The sequence below is a fragment of the Nothoprocta perdicaria genome, unplaced genomic scaffold, assembly GCF_003342845.1.
Source record: "Nothoprocta perdicaria isolate Ctin4 unplaced genomic scaffold, notPer1 scaffold_131, whole genome shotgun sequence".
NCBI lineage: Eukaryota > Metazoa > Chordata > Aves > Tinamiformes > Tinamidae > Nothoprocta > Nothoprocta perdicaria.
In genome coordinates this window covers 1,134,844-1,150,921 of record NW_020454439.1, presented here as the reverse complement: position 1 = coordinate 1,150,921, position 16,078 = coordinate 1,134,844, and positions in this window count along the sequence as shown.

Here is a 16,078-nt window from a genome sequence, read left to right as displayed (position 1 = left end):
CAGCTTTCATCTTCCCTTCAACAGAGGCAAAGTGCTATTAGTTGAGTGTGTACAGGATATCTACAAATGTCTTTGTAGAGGAACAGGTCATGTGGACTTTCCCTCTGTCATAGTCTCTGCAAAACATATTTGCAGCCAGGATCATGCTCACCTAATTCATTCATCTCAGAAAACAAAGTCCTTCCAAGCTGCAGCTCCTTTAAAGGAGTCTGTCAGCGTGTCCTAAAAAGTGATCAGATACCTGCATTCACAGTTGGGCTGTTTCTTTGAGAAGGTCTTCCAAGATACTTAGTGGACACAGTTTGCATTATTTCCAGGTATGCTGAGCCCACCAAGCTGATAAAGGACTGCCTTGCATGCTAGCTGGGGAAGGCTGGGTTGCATACACCACAGTTGGGTTCTCTGAATCAATGGAGCTGACTCTAGTGCTCTTCAGTTTAGCTAGGCCCAGGCTAGATCTATGGCAGAAATACCTGCTATGGTTCACCAGCAGGGTTCACCACAGGACAAATCTCCATTCCTTCATAACTGCTGGAGAAACGAGAACCCCAAAATAGCTCACAGGTCTAGTCTCTCAAATGCAGGCAAATAACTGCTAAAGCTTGGGGTCCGATAGCAACAAGCTGCTGCATTTGTATTGCAGATTACAGACATCAAACTTCTCTCATCCCTTTGATCTTTGGACTCCCTCAGACACTCCCCATGGCACTCCTCAGCTAAGGATTCAGCCTCAACATCTTCATCCACTGTCCCAACACTGGGACCTCAAGAAGTTCATGTCATGTTTACAGTGAAGTTACCTACAAAGGCAGCAGCTGTGTTCCTGCTTCTCCTGCTTGCTGCCCTCTTCAGATGGCCCAGGGCATAGACTGAGCTAAGAACACATGTGCCTTATCCTTTATCACAGGCATCCTCCTGGCAAGGGATGATGGTAGGTGGAGCTGCATCACTGTTGCTCATATACTATCTGCTATTGGAAGACCCTTCCTCCTTGTCTGTCATGTCAGTTTCTCTAGCATTTCCAATGCATACAAGCAGAACACCATGGAAGATGGATATAGGGAAGGAAGGAAGGCTCTTGCTTTGAGCACGTCACCACTGATCTCTGCGGAGAAAAGCAAGGGAGACAGCCAATGCTTTCAGTGGTTTCTCCAGCCAGAGACAATCCTTCACAGGAAATTGTGAGTGAACAAGTACCATGTCAAGCCATGACCTGCTCCCCTTGTAAGTCTCTTCTGCAGTAACGTGCTTTTTACCTGTTTTGCTGTAAAATGCTGTAAGTCTCATCAGATTTTGCTAATTAATCTGTCAAGTATTCTACTTGCAAAAACACACACTGACTCATCTAAGAGCTTTCTTAGGATCAGAACAACATTCCAAATAATTTGGACCCTAAGATGGGATCTCAGACTGCTTAGACTGCAGCAAGGATTTAGCAAGGACAAGTGGTGCCTGGAACACCTGGGAGCTTGTGCTGAGAAGATGACTGGCTCAGCGGTACAAGAGGAGTACAGCAAATGTCACTCTCCCTAGGGCATACCTTGCATTCTGGATAATAAAACTACCTCTTCATGTTTTCATTGGAGAAGAAAAAAAAAAAAATCTCCAGAACGCCTCCCATAACATCTTAAACCAGCGCCCTAGAACTCATGCACACTAGAACTCCACTCTCTTGGCTGCACAAGGAAACATGAACCAGAATTCTGGTTGACAAGGTAACCATGAGGCAGCCGTGTGTCCTTGTGGTCAAGAAGGTCAATGGGATCCTGGCCTGCATTAGGAGGAGTGCTGACAGCAAGTTGAGAGAGGAGGATCCTGCCCCTCTCCTCAGCTCTGGTGATGCCACACCTGGAGTACTGGATGGAGTTTTGGGCTCCCCAGTATGAGAGGGATGTGGAACTTCTAGAGAGGGTCCAGCAGAGAGCAACAAAGATGATTAACGGACTGGAGCATCTATCCTATAAAGAGAAACTAAGCAAGCTGGGTCTGTTTAGTCTGGAGAAGAGAACACTGAGAGGGGAGCTTATCAATATATACAAATATCTGAGGGGAGAATTTAAAAAGGATGAGACCAAACTCTTCTTGGTGGTGGCCTGTGATAGGACAGAGGTAATGGATACAAATTAAAACACAGGAAGCTTTATCATCATATGAAGAAGAACTCCTTTACTGTGAGGGTGAGAGCCCTGGAACAGAGAGGTAGTGGATTCTCCTTCTCTGGAGATCTTCAAAATCCACCTGAATGCGACCCTGTGCCATATGCTCTAGGTGTCCCTGCTGGGGCAGGATGGGTGGAACTAGATGATCTCTAGAGGTCCCTTCCAACGTCAACCATTCAGTGATTCTGTGTGATTCTGTGAACCAATTCCGTTCTTCCACCAGTCCCTCCAGCAGATGCAGTTCTGCAGAGCTGGTGAAACAGATTGTGTCACTTGATACAACAGACTGTGACTTTAATCTCACTTCTTTATGCAATCTGGATATTTTCTTTTTTTGTTTTCCTCAAAGTAGATACCATCCGTTCCTAAATAGGCACAAATACCTATCATTCCTTTTACTGCTATGATTCTATCATAATAATGTCACTATTCATTTTAGCAATGAAAATCAAGTGATGGATAGTTAAAAACAAGCTAATTTGAAGCCAGTTTCAAAAGACTAGCTGGTTGCATTTAAAAAAAGCTTATTTTGAGGTCAAGTCCTTACACTTGTTACAACCAGATTTTAGAATTCCCTTAGGCACTTGTACAGCAGAAAGTATGGTGTGCAAGAATTCACAGTATTTCTTCCTTCTGTAATTTCCTAAGAAATACACATCCCTGGAGTTAGAAAGCAATAACTAAGGCTGTGATACCTTCTGATTTTGTGAAAAGCATGATGATGTGCAAAAGTCAACAGAAAATAATAGCCCACACCAGATGTCAAAATTCCTTTAGAATAGAAGGATTAATTCTGAAAGAAAATATTTTAAACAGTCTACTATTTATGCATTATTCTACAACTTTAGCAGCCCCTGTATGTAGCCTAGATGCCTATAGAAGATGAATATGTTCTGTAGCTGAACAGTGGGAAAAGCTACCAGACCACTCTTTTTTCCCCACATAGAGGAGAAAGTCCATTACTAAATTGTATTTCTCACTCTGATTCCTAGGCTGTTTTCCATCCTCCTTGGAACAATTCTCAGAAGAGCTCTAAAGTGTTCGATGTGAATATTCTTACCTACTTGCATGTTTTTCTCACAGCACCCATTAAAATAAATCAACATAGTCATATATAAATTTTCTACTAAGGCACTCAGTATACATGGCCATTCATTTCTATCATTGTCACAGTCTCACAGTCAAAGAAATCTTCAGGAAGTTTTGCAGAAATAGAAAATGACTCAGGAAAAAATACTTGAAAAACTGGCTAATACTATTAGTAATCAGCAAACACTAACAGCAATAAGCACACTTTTAATTTAAATAACAAAATTGCAATTACTGAGACATGTTGGGACAGCTCTCATGACTGGAATGTGGCCATGAAAGGCTTCAGGCTTTTCAGGAAGGACTGGCCAGGAAGACAACGTCCAGAATTGTTCTTTACAAGACAGAGCAACTGGAATTTATGGAGTTCAGCATGGGGGAGGATGAAGTTCGACCTGAGAGCCTGTGGGTGAGGATTAAAGGGCAGGCTAACAGCGATGACACTGTCGTGGAGTTTACTACATGCCTTCTGACCAGGAGGAAGTGGATGAGATCTTCTGCAGGCATCTGCAAGAAGCTTCCTGATTACAGGCCCTGGTCGTCCTGGGGGACTTCAACCACCCTGATGTCTGCTGAGATAATCACACAGCCAGGAACAGACAGTTCAGGAGGTTCCTGCAGAACATTGCAGATAACTTCTTGATGCTGGTGAGCCAAAAAGGGAAGGGATGCTGCTAGACGTGATACTAACAGAGATGGTCTAGTGGGAAATGTGAGGCTGGGGGCAGTCTTGGCTGCAGTGACCATGAGATATCGGAATTCACAATCCTGTATGGAGGAAGCTGGGCAAGAAGTAGAATTGCAACCCTGCATTTTATGAGAGCTAACTTTGAACTCTTCAGGGAGCTCCTTGGAGCAGTCCCTTGGGTCAAGGTCCTAGCAAGAAAGGGAGTTCAGGGGTGCTGGCTAATATTTAAAAACCACTTTCTCCAAGCTCAGGATCCGGGCATTCCTATAAGAAAAAAGTTGAGTAAGGGGAGCAGGAGACCTGCGTGGATGGGTAAGGAGCTACTGGGTAAACATAATGAGAAAAAGAGCACATACGTAATGTGGAAGAAGGGCCAGGCCACATGGGAAGAATATAGGAGCATTGTCAGAGAATGCAGATATGTAACGAGGAAGGCCAAGGGCCATCTGGAATTAGAGTTAGCAAGAGATGTCAGAGACAACAGGAAGGGCATCTGTAAATATATCAGCAGCAAGAAGAAGATTAGGGAAAATGCAGAAGAAGGCAGAGTTACTAAATGCCTTCTTTGCTTCTCTCATTGCTACTAAGGCTAGTCCCCAAGAACTACAGGGCCCTGGTAAAAGAGATAAATGGGCGAGAGAAAGACTTTTTGCTGGTCAAGGAAGATGGGGGTTAAGGATTATTTAGGCTAACTGGACACATAAATCTATAGGCCTGGATCAGATGCACCCAAGAGTGCTGAGAGAACTGGTAGGGGTTATTGCTTAGCCATTCTCCATCTCCTTCGAGAGGTCATGGAGAGTGGGGGAAGTGCTGGAGGACTGGAAGAAAGACAATGTCACTCCAGTCTTCAAAAAGGGCAAGACGGAGGAGCTGGGATGAGCAACAGTACAGTCAGCTTCACCTCCGTCCCTGGAAAGGTGATGGAGCAGCTCATCATAGGGAGTATCTTCAGGCATGTCAAGGACAAGGAGATGATCAGGAGTAGTCAGCATGGATTCACCAAGGGGAAGTCATGTTTGAGGAACTTGATAGCCTTCTTTGATGGGCTGGATAGATGATGGGAGAGCCGTGGATATTGTCTACCTTTACTTCAGCAAGGTTTTTGACACCATCTCCCATAACATTCTCATAGGAAAGACCTGGAAGTGTGGACGGGACAGGGGACAAGGAGGTGGATTGAGAAGTGGCTGGATGGCAGAGCTCAGAGAGTGGTAATAAACAGGGACAAGTCCAGTTGGAGGCCTGTGGCTAGTGGTGTCCCCCAGGGGTCAGTCCTGGGCCCAGTGCTGTTCAACCTGTTCATCAATGACTTGGATGAGGGCACAGAGTGCACCTTGAGCAAGTTTGTGGATGATGTCAAGCTGGGTGGAGTGGCTGACACTCCAGAGGGCTGTGCTGCCCTCCAAAGGCACCAGGACAGGCTGGAGAGTTGGGCAGAGAGGAACCTCATGAGGTTCAATAAGGACAAGTGCAGGGTCCTGCATCTGGAGGAGGCACCAGTGCATATTAGGGTTTGACCTGCTGGAGAGCAGCTCCACAGAGAGGGACCTGGGAACCCTGGTGGACACCAAGTTAACCATGAGGCAGCCGTGTGCCCTCGTGGCCAAGAAGGTCAATGGGATCCTGGCCTGCATCAGGAGGAGTGTTGGCAGCAGGTGGAGAGAGGGGATCCTGACCCTCTCCTCAGCTCTGGTGATGCCACACCTGGAGTACTGGATGGAGTTTTGGGCTCCCCAGTATGAGAGGGATGTGGAACTTTTAGAGAGGGTCCAGCGGAGAGCAACAAAGATGATTATGGGACCCGAGCATCTCTCGTATGAGGAAAGACTAAGCAAGCAGGGCCTGTATAGCCTAGAGAAGAGAAGGCTGAGAGGAGATCCGATCAGTATGTGTAAATACCTGAAGGATGAATGTAGGGAGGATGGAGCCAAACTCTTCTCTGTGGTGGGAAGTGATAAGGCAAGGGGCAATGGATACAAGCTGAAATACAGAAAAGTTCCATCTCCATGTGAGGAAGAACTTCTTCACTGTGAGGGTGACAGAGCACTGGAACAGGCTGCCCAGGGAGGTTGTGGAGTCTCCTTCACTGGAGATCTTCCAAACCCGCCTGGATGCCGCCCTGTGCCCCATGCTCTGGGTGTTCCTGCTTGAGCAGTGGGATGGGACTAGGTGATTTCTAGAGGTTCCTTCCAACCTTAATCATTCTGTGATTCTGTGTGATTCTGTGAAAATAACATTTTAAAAAGAAGTATATTTTGAGGAAAAAAATGTTTTCATTAGGAATCTAGAAATATTCTTTTTCATCTTTTGTTTTCTTTCTGAAAAGCAACAAAATACACAGGCTATTTGCAACACTTTTTTTTCTGATAAATGAATATGGAAAATAATCATCAGTGTTTGCTTATTTAAACTACAGCAGCATATGCTTTTTGCCTTAAAACCATGTGAGCAGTGCACTGCTTTTTATGTCCTAGCCTTTAATGAGCATTGGTAGTTAAAACTGTAAATAAATTATGGACTTATCAACAGAGCAGACACTAATCAATTAATGATTGCTTTTTGGCTGCCATAATTGCTCCAAAGAAATTGATTTTATGAGATATTTATCACTTGCCAGTCAACACAGACCCCACAGGATTCAAATTAATTGTTGTACTATTTGCCATAACTAGATAATGCAGTTCAAGTTAAGTAATAAACGAAAGTTAACATTTAGCATGTTTTTTGTCTAGGGTTTATTCCACATTTGAGTTGAGAATCTTGCAGACTGGCAGTAGACAGGACAGGCTTTTAACAAATGGGCAATAATAATCTAAAAAATTAGAAGTAAAAAAAGTATTGCTGGCCAAATTTGTCCCTAAAAGGACTACCTTTAAGAAACCCAAAGTTAGAGAGTTAACTGACTTATTTTACATGCACAGAGAAAGCGGAGTGTGGAGTGGATGTGGCCTGGCTGGATTTTAGGAGCAACTTTTAGGAGCAAGCTTGCTACACTGGACTGAACAGCAACATCTCCTCTTCTTTTAATTCTGCCCAGAAAGGCCATCTTCAAGTGTTATAGAAGAGAGAACTTCCTCTTAGATGAGATGGAACTTTAAAGGTTAAAACACGGAGATACCTTCCAATCACAGGTAAACAAAATTCCAGACAATCCTACATCCATCTAAAAGGAACAGTCACCGACTGTCCAGGAACAACAGTGACAAACCTGCACAGCTTAGATTTCTGCCCACCAGCCCTGAAGGAACAAACAGGAGTGTATTCATATTCCTCTGATAGTGGTGAAAACTTCATAGCAAAAAAGATGACATATCTTACCTCCTGCTTGGCACATGCCCTACTTCTTCCTATCTCTCTTGCAATTTAGCATTAACTATATTTACAACAGGAGGCTACTTCAGTCCAATGGCTACCTGAACATATTTTTCTGTGTTTCTACTTTAATCTTGACAATACTGTGGAAGCAGCACAACGACTGTAAGAGTTGAAAGAGGAAAGCACAGTACTTGCCTCAAGTATTTAAGGTCTGCAGTTGAAATATTTTTTTGTTCCTTCCCACACCCGTATTACACATTCTGAAAGCTATCTGCAGTTCTTGAAAAGCTGTCCTTTCAAGTGTATATCAAAAACAAAGCAACCCCCAAAATCCATATCTTTTCTTCTCTTGTTAACTTGGCAGATTAGCTAATTTCTACACCTAGGTGAGAGTACAAATTTTCATAATGAAAAAAAAGTGTAGAGCCTCTTGTGCCCTCCACCTTGAAGAATCACAGACTGGCTGAGGTTGAAAGGGATTTCTGGAGAGCCACTACTCCAACTTCCCTGCTCATGGCAAAGTTAGAGTCCAAGGTTCTAAGCACAGAGTTGAAGAATATCTACAAGGGTGGAGTCCTCCCAGCTTCTCTGGACAACCTGCTCCAACACAAGACAGCCTTCACCGTAAAAAAACATAAAAAAATAACAACAACATCCTGCAGATGCAGTCTCGCAAACACTGAGGAGAAACACCTCTTCTCTATCACCTTACCACTATTCACGGTTGAAGTGCTAAATAGCAGGTCAGCTCCTATAAACCAGTGAAGGACCACAGAAGTCAATGATCATGCAAGAACCATGATTTGATATATTTGCTAACCATTCCTTTTCTGGTCACCTTGTGGCTGGTCTGCTTACAGTTTTGGAAAATGCTAGCATATTTGAAGGCGCATTTCTTTTGCCACAAGTCTCAAATGACCTTTTAATGAAGGGCTGAACTGATTTTGAAACCCAATTATGTTGTTAATTAAAACTTCTATTTTCTTCTATTTCTATTTTTTCCACCAGCTCCACGTTTTCATATTCCTGTTTTTTGTTACTGCTGCTTTGCTGCTTTCTGACAGTTACCTTTACGAGCAGCTCTGAAATATCACCTCCAGCCTTAACTTTATTGGATTATTCTTGAAGCAGGAGTGACTCAGTTTCAGCAGCACCATTCTGATCTCCTCAGCCAGTGCCCTCAGGGCAGGCTTATTTTAGTTTCCAAAGTTAATAAAGTAGTACGAGTGGTCTTCCTTCTGCCTTCTAGTGGCTGTGCTAGCTGACTTGAACAGGTCGGCAATAATTTGTTTCCCTGCTCTGCTCACTGCAGCCAGTATGTCTACTTAGCTGTATTCCTTCCTCATGCTCACAAACAGATGGGGTTTTGATACCTTTGCTCTATAATCAGTGCTTTTACAGGAGGCTTTCTTCAATAAATCAGCCTACAGAGAGCTCCTGAACTGCTGGTGTCAGCTATCCATTGCAAAAGGGGAAATCCAGCTGTTCAGGTCAGTGGCACAGGGATCAGGCACTTCCACTGAGGATTTTATGGCCAACTGCATAATTACACAAGTACATTACAATGCTGTCTGTCATCACAAAATTATATCTTGGCACCCACATACCTAATGTGTACAGGTAACAACAGCAGCTAGGTCTTAAGATGATGCCAGGGCATGTTCTTTGCTTTACAGAATAAAAATTCCACCAAGGACAGGATTTCATTTCTTGCAATTTTAAGTCTATGTGACCTAACTTACACTACCTTGTTTTCCTCTCTAGTGGCTAAGCCCTGAATCCAAATAAAGAGCATGGTGTTCCCTATGGTACAACAAAGGGTACAAAGAACATTTTTCAGTAGTTGAGTTGTACTGATTTGCTGCTCCAAACAACCCAGGCAAAGAAAAAAGGTGATTCTCTGATTTAGAAGGCAGTTTAAATTATAAACATTGTATAAATTCTGAACAGTTTGACAGTATTTAAGACAGAATTTTATTACTTTAGCTTCAATGTTCATTATACAATGCTTCTTCCAAAGGGGCAGCGTTAAAGCCAAATTCTAGGTCTGTCATTCACTTTAAACATTATCAGAAAACCTACTTGCATATTCAGGCACTAATTAACATGAGAGTTGCCAGTAAATCCTGTCCTAAATAGGCAAAAAAGAGAAGAAGGATCTTTGAATAGCAATGTGATAAATGGAAAGTTTTATACAGCAGAAGTTCTCAGTTGCCTATGAGCTGGCTGGTCACTCACAGAGCTCTTGTGTACAATCTGTAAAAATTTCCAGCTGTTAAATTTTATGGCAAGAAAGGGGAAGAGATATGAAAACAGTGAAAAGAGTGAAAGATGAATGTTTCCAAAGGTTCTGGGCACTTTTGGTCCCCAAGGGCTTTATCATGGCCAGTGCTCAAAACTTGAAAAAAAATTCAGCTCATTTAATATGAGTTTTCCAAGTAACAGATACTTGAGATGATACAGGAATGTAAAAGAAAGAAGGGGCAGAAGCAACCTTAAAAATGGGCTGTCTATTCAACCATCTTGCACACTAGGATAGCTAACATGTTGTACAGTATTTCCTTCATTTCTCTGTAGTCACTATAGAATGGGCATAGTGTATGATAGGAATATAGTTTCCATAAGCACAGTATGTTTGGGAAAATCAATCACAGAGATCCGAGAAAGAAAGCCATTAACCTCTTGTTTGCAATGTCTAAATGGCAATTCTCTTGTTCAAATGCATGGGTAATAAATATTCATTTCTTTCCTTTTGTTTTCTATAGATATTTTCATGTTTGCTACATATAATTACCAGTCTTGTACCAAATATTGTACTTACAAGCCTTTTACTTTTCACAGTGTTCTACAAAGGATTTTTGGAGTGCAGTTTCTGCACAATGACAGAACTGGATCAGATCTAAGCAACAACTCCTTTTAAGCTATATATATTCCCAATCATTTAGTGACCGTAATATTTAAAACACTTTAATCATTGCTTAATCCATTAATATGCATAACTACATAACAAATATTGTTACATTAGCTGCTTGATATGTGCTTGGCTTGCCCATTTTCTGTTTAGCTCAGCCTCTGTTCCTGTCACAGAGAAAAGAAACACCACAGGAATTTTGTATTATAGTACTGAATGAAAGAGTCAAATGCACAGCTGTTACCAAATGTTTAGTGTGTGAAATTGCAGCTTTGATGCTGGACTGATATATATATAATGTCAACAGAAATTACAGCAAAAAGGTAACCAGAATAACATGCACTAGTGCAAGTACATCTCAGTAACTAAATATTCACTGGAGAAAAAAAGCATAAATATTGTTACTGGAAAGAAATTAAGTGTTATTAAAACAGTAACTGAGAAGTAAACAGGCAAAGCTGATAAAGGACTTCAGTCATATTTACAATGCAGTTATAAAAGCCTGAATGCCAACACTACTCAAGGAGGTAAAGTTAACTTATATGTGTTTATAGCATATATCCATCAGTACTTTATTGCCATCGCTTTTCCAACACATCAACTGCTTTTAATGGTTCTCCAGTGGAGAAACACCTAAGCCAGATAAGTATCAGCCATCGGAGATGCCAGTAGTGGAATAGAGGTCTCAATTTCTGCATGAGTGACAAAATCTGTCTGGTTTTCTAAGAATTCACCTGGGGTTACTCAGAAGAACTAACTTTGTGCTCTCAGGGCTAATGATCCAATTTGTAGATAGCCACTTGGTCAAGGTGGAAGCTGTGGTGTTATAACCTCACAGTCCAATAAGGGAATGGATGAGCCTGGATGCTTGGGACCACAGTTCTGAGTTGGGTTGGATACAAGGCCTAAAGAAACGTAGCTTAGTGCAAACTTCAGGTCACAAACCAACAGCAGTTATGGATAGTTAGGATTTTTTTTTTTTCATTTGTGCAATAGAGAAGACGCATAAGCACCAAAACAGAAGTATTTGAATTAGTTTGTGTAGTTAGAGGGAGAGATCATGAATCAAGACATATTTTTGACTTTGGGTGTTCCTGTAGAGTGGCTACCACTTTTATTAATGTTTTTGTGAAGTCAGGCTTTGACAGTGAAATATTAAATGACCATAAGTTTGTTATAGTTGCAGTTCTTTAACTTTCGTAAGCTATTCCTTATTGTATTGCAGAAACATTTCAGAAAACTGCAAAAAAAACCCCATTTTTCAGAGATGTGTACATTTGAGAGGCTATATATATCTAGGCATATGCAAAGCTATAGGCTTTGCATTTTCTGAAATGATCACTCAGTTTTAGCACTGAGTGTTAAATTTGCATGTTTGCTTCTGCTGTTCAAAGACATAATCTGTTCTATAAAGACTAATAATTTTCAAGTGACTTTATAGAAAGATAAACCTAATAAGGGAAAAAATACATGGCTATTTTTAACTAATAAACAAACAACACCTGAAATTTCTGCTTAAATTCCATTTTAGGTATGATTTTCCTTTATTGAATCTGACTCGGACTTTTGATGCATTTTTGAAATTTGGAGATTTTTCCATGTTACATAGCCAGGCCATAAGACAAACACCTGCTATGCAATGAGCAGAGGAATGGAGATTAAAAAAAAAAAAAAACGTTTCTTTGGTTTGTAGTGCTCTAAAATCTATATCTAAAGGAGATGAAATGAGTGAAATCCAGATTAGGGAGTCATTGATATTCAGTGACAATCAATGAAAAATGGCACCGATATGACCATTCCTACTTAAAATTGGAGAGGCAGAGTTGTTTGGAATAATGCAGGAATCATTCCAGGCATTTTATAGGCCCTCTGTTCCCAAACACATATCCAGAACATTTAAGCAAGACATTATTTTTCCTCTTGTGGTTCTACACACAGTACAGCAAGAATTCAGAAACAGTCTTAAATAATAAGCTAAAAGCATTAATTTTACTTAGGTGAAGTGTTTCACAATAATGGTCTTTTAAAAAATATATACTAAACATAATTTCAGTCACTGCACTGCAACACATTGCTCTAAGACCCAAGTTACAAGAGAGGGAAAAATGAAGAAAGGGCAATTTTGCCAAAAATATAGGTGGGAAAATCACAGCACTGACAGACCTTTTCTAGAAGAACATGGCCTCTGAAATTTTTCAGATCTGTTTATAAGAATTCTTCATTGGTACAACTAATTTTTAGAAATACACTTAAAATTAAAGCAGAAATTTCTATGCAGTCATTTTTCTTCAGGACTTTGTCTCCTGTTAGTTTAAAATAAAATAAAAATGGATCTACAAGTATCAGACTGTCATGATAAAGACTGATAGCAAAATTATTGAAATATGCATTCTTCAAAGGTAAAGAATGTTGATTAATAAAGCTAGATAGCAAATCTTCAACCATAGCAACACAGTGCAGATGCTCTTTAAACACTTTTAAAGCATACATTTCACATTGTCCAGAGATACCAGGAGAGTAAACAGGATGTTTAAATAATCTGGTAAAATATCATGGTATTATCTTTATCCTAGCCAGAGATGACTACTTTCATTACTCTTGCATTAGAGTAATGACTTAATTCTATTTTGCACTATTATACAGCAATGTTGCTTTATCAATTATTTTTATAGCTCCCAGAAGAGGCAAAATCCCTGCTTAATTCACTAAAAAAATAAAAACACTTTGAAAAGTCGATTAATTTTGTGAAAGAACTCTCATGATGACTAGTAAGGTTTCTTCTGGGGACAATTTTTATCAGCTACCTCCATTCCCTACTTAATATCTTACCAAGTAAACTTATACTTGGGTTAACAATGGAAGCTGTCAAACTTTTAAAGGCTGACCAGAAAATGAACTTAAAAGCTAATGGACATACAATTATAGTAAACAAAATTAGATTTTCTGACTACTTAAAGATAACAAAACTGGAAAGAGATAATTTCACAGACAGCAGGCAGCACTAGGCAGCGTGAGGGACTAATTCAAAATTAAAAAGGAATAATGGTCATTTATATGCTGTCAAAGTCCAATTTAAAAATGAATTGATTGAATTAATTCAACAGATCTAAATATCAAACCAATATCTGCCTAAAATTATAATTTTAGCCCATTGTTTCGCTTGATCACCAGATGCCAAGAGTTCATAATTTCCACTCAAGACAATTGGAGGAGACTCAAAGATTTTAGGTGTTTTTCACTGTCCTCAAAACATTAAACTCTTAAGTTTCTATATATAAGAATTTTAAACATTTAATTCCTTCATATTATATATTTGCCACAGTTTACTCCTCTGGCTCCTGTTTGGAGCACACATGACATGTCTGTTACGTACCCTGCTGCTTCCTAGTAGTTAACTTTGCTCTGTCAAGAAGACAGTGATTTCACTACATCCTGAGGCTACTTGCATCCACTGAGAACCTGCCCCCAGGTGGAGAAAACAGAGCTCACAGATGTTGGCATCTGAAGATGCCAACATTGACTTCTAAAACACCGAAGGGAAAGCTGCAACTTACTGCAGAGCATCCATCAAAGTACACCTCTCTTTGGCAATAAAAATAAATAAAAATATAATATAAAAAGGCTGCTCTACTCTTGCAAACCTCCACAGAACAGCAAAGCGTTTTGAAGAAATAACAACAACCAAAAACTACATACACACAATATTTTTTTTTTCTAATATACTTTCAGGATTATTTACATTTATTTACCATTCAGCTTCAGTTCTGGAGGGAAGGGGAGAGCATTCTTAGTACAATGTGCTGAAACATGTTTGTCTCAAATGTCTAGAGACTAATAATGCAGCTAAAAAGTGGCTTTAATTAGCATGTGTGCTCTTGTAGAAGAAATGGCAATTTTCTGATGATTACAGGGCACCTCTTTAAAAAAAAATGAAAAGGATTATGTATGCTTTCAAGTCATTGTAACTCATTGGCAACTATTCTTGAGAGCAACAGACGACCTATAGGCTTTAAAGTTGGGGGTAAGAAACACTCTAAACCAACAGTGGTTCATTGATCCAAATACACCAGGGAACCGGTCTATCTATATGTCTATACAGCATAAATACATTTTAGTAGGATGCTCATTGAATTTCAGCCAGCCCAATGTATGGCTTTCCTATCATCTTTCCTTAAATATGCAGGATGCTGAGAGATTGGAACAGCCTTTTTGACTACTGGAACTGGTGAGCACCTACTGCTTGGATTATATTCCACCTCCTCTGCAACAATAGGGCAGCTCTGCTGCAAGAGGACTGGGCTGGCTACCCATGAAAGCTAGAGATCTTGTTCAGAAAAGGAGTCACCTTCATCTTTGTTGCTGGCTTGCTGTCTTTGTGTGCTAATTTGGAAAAATGTTCACCATCTTTCCCTCTATTTTTCTTTTTTTAAAAAGGCGGGTGAGAGAAAAGAGGAGGTTTAGTTTGTCCTTGTTGAAACCACTCCTACCATCTACTAATATGGTAAGATACTTTGTCATTTGCCTCACATAATCTGAATGAGTTTGGGCAGATCCAACTCCACGAAGTACAGCTAACTTATGCAACAGGAGAATTTATGCATCTACCTATTACATTGGTGCTTTTATAATACTTTGAATTAAAGCTCAGAAAATGGCCAGCAAGCAGCTAACTGCAGTATGAGGCCGAGTATCTTGCCTTTATACCTCATTGCTTTGTACTGTACTGCCAGGCAGCTATTTTTAGACCTGCTCTGCAGTTACACAGTTGTTGCTTATATCTTGTCTAAAGGAAGTAAGGTTGCCCTATTGAGACTTTGTCCTTCTCTCAAGGGTAAACTAAAATCCATTAAACTTAAATATATGCTGTAAACCCTGCACGTTAGTAGCTGTGATGGAAATATTATGCAGTTATTTATAACAAGATACCCATTTGGGGAAGTGAGATAGATAGGCATATCTGCAAATTACTGCCTCTTCATTCTCCCCTGAAGTCATTGTCTTTGTGCCTAGAGCTTGAAAGTTTGTTTTGCTGGCATCAAGGCAAAGTAAAGCAAATATATCTGCATAGAACAGATCGCAGTTGCCTACCACCTCTCAATAAATAACTTGTGAGAGATAGCTCAGAAATTCAGCCATCCTATACTGCTCCAAAGCAATCCACCCCAACACAGAAGGTATGATTTCAGATAGTCATTCATTTATTGAGCACTGAAGATCAAGTAAAGAGCAGGACACAGAAAAATACTTTTACAATGTATAGCTCTGAAATACAGATAGCGAGGCATAATAATAGTTAATAGCAAGCATCTGCTCTCTCTCTCATTCTCCCTCTCTCTCTCTCACACACACACGCAAACACAAACTCACTGCAAAATTGACTGGTCATAGTCTAGAAGATTTATCCTGACTCGGCTCTTATAAAATACAGAGGTTCAGATAAATAATATTTAGCCATTGTTTTTTGTCACTGACGCTAAAGTAAGGAACTGAAGATATAGGAAATAAGAAGGGAGGAAATGGAAATTTGAACAAGAGGTTTTTTTGAGACCATGCTTCAAGAAGACATAAGAACCCCTGGACTAGAAATCACACAATCCTAATTTGATCTTCTTCTTTGAGCATATATTGTACGCTCAAACATATTCCAGTTAAGGACAAGTATCACATCCAAAAGCAAGACACAGCTGCTTACGAAGAACACCTACCTAGCTGAGATTTTTTCCTACTATTCTTTGCAGGGATCCTGTATAAACCTCACACTAGAGCCAACTCAATGCAATGCAATGCAATGCAATATTGAATACTGAGTGTTGCAAATAAGCCATTTCTTTGTTTTTCATAGCAAGCTAGCAGAAAATTCTTCACAGTTTAGGGAGAAAAGGAGAGCTGCCTCAACAGACAGCTCATTGACCT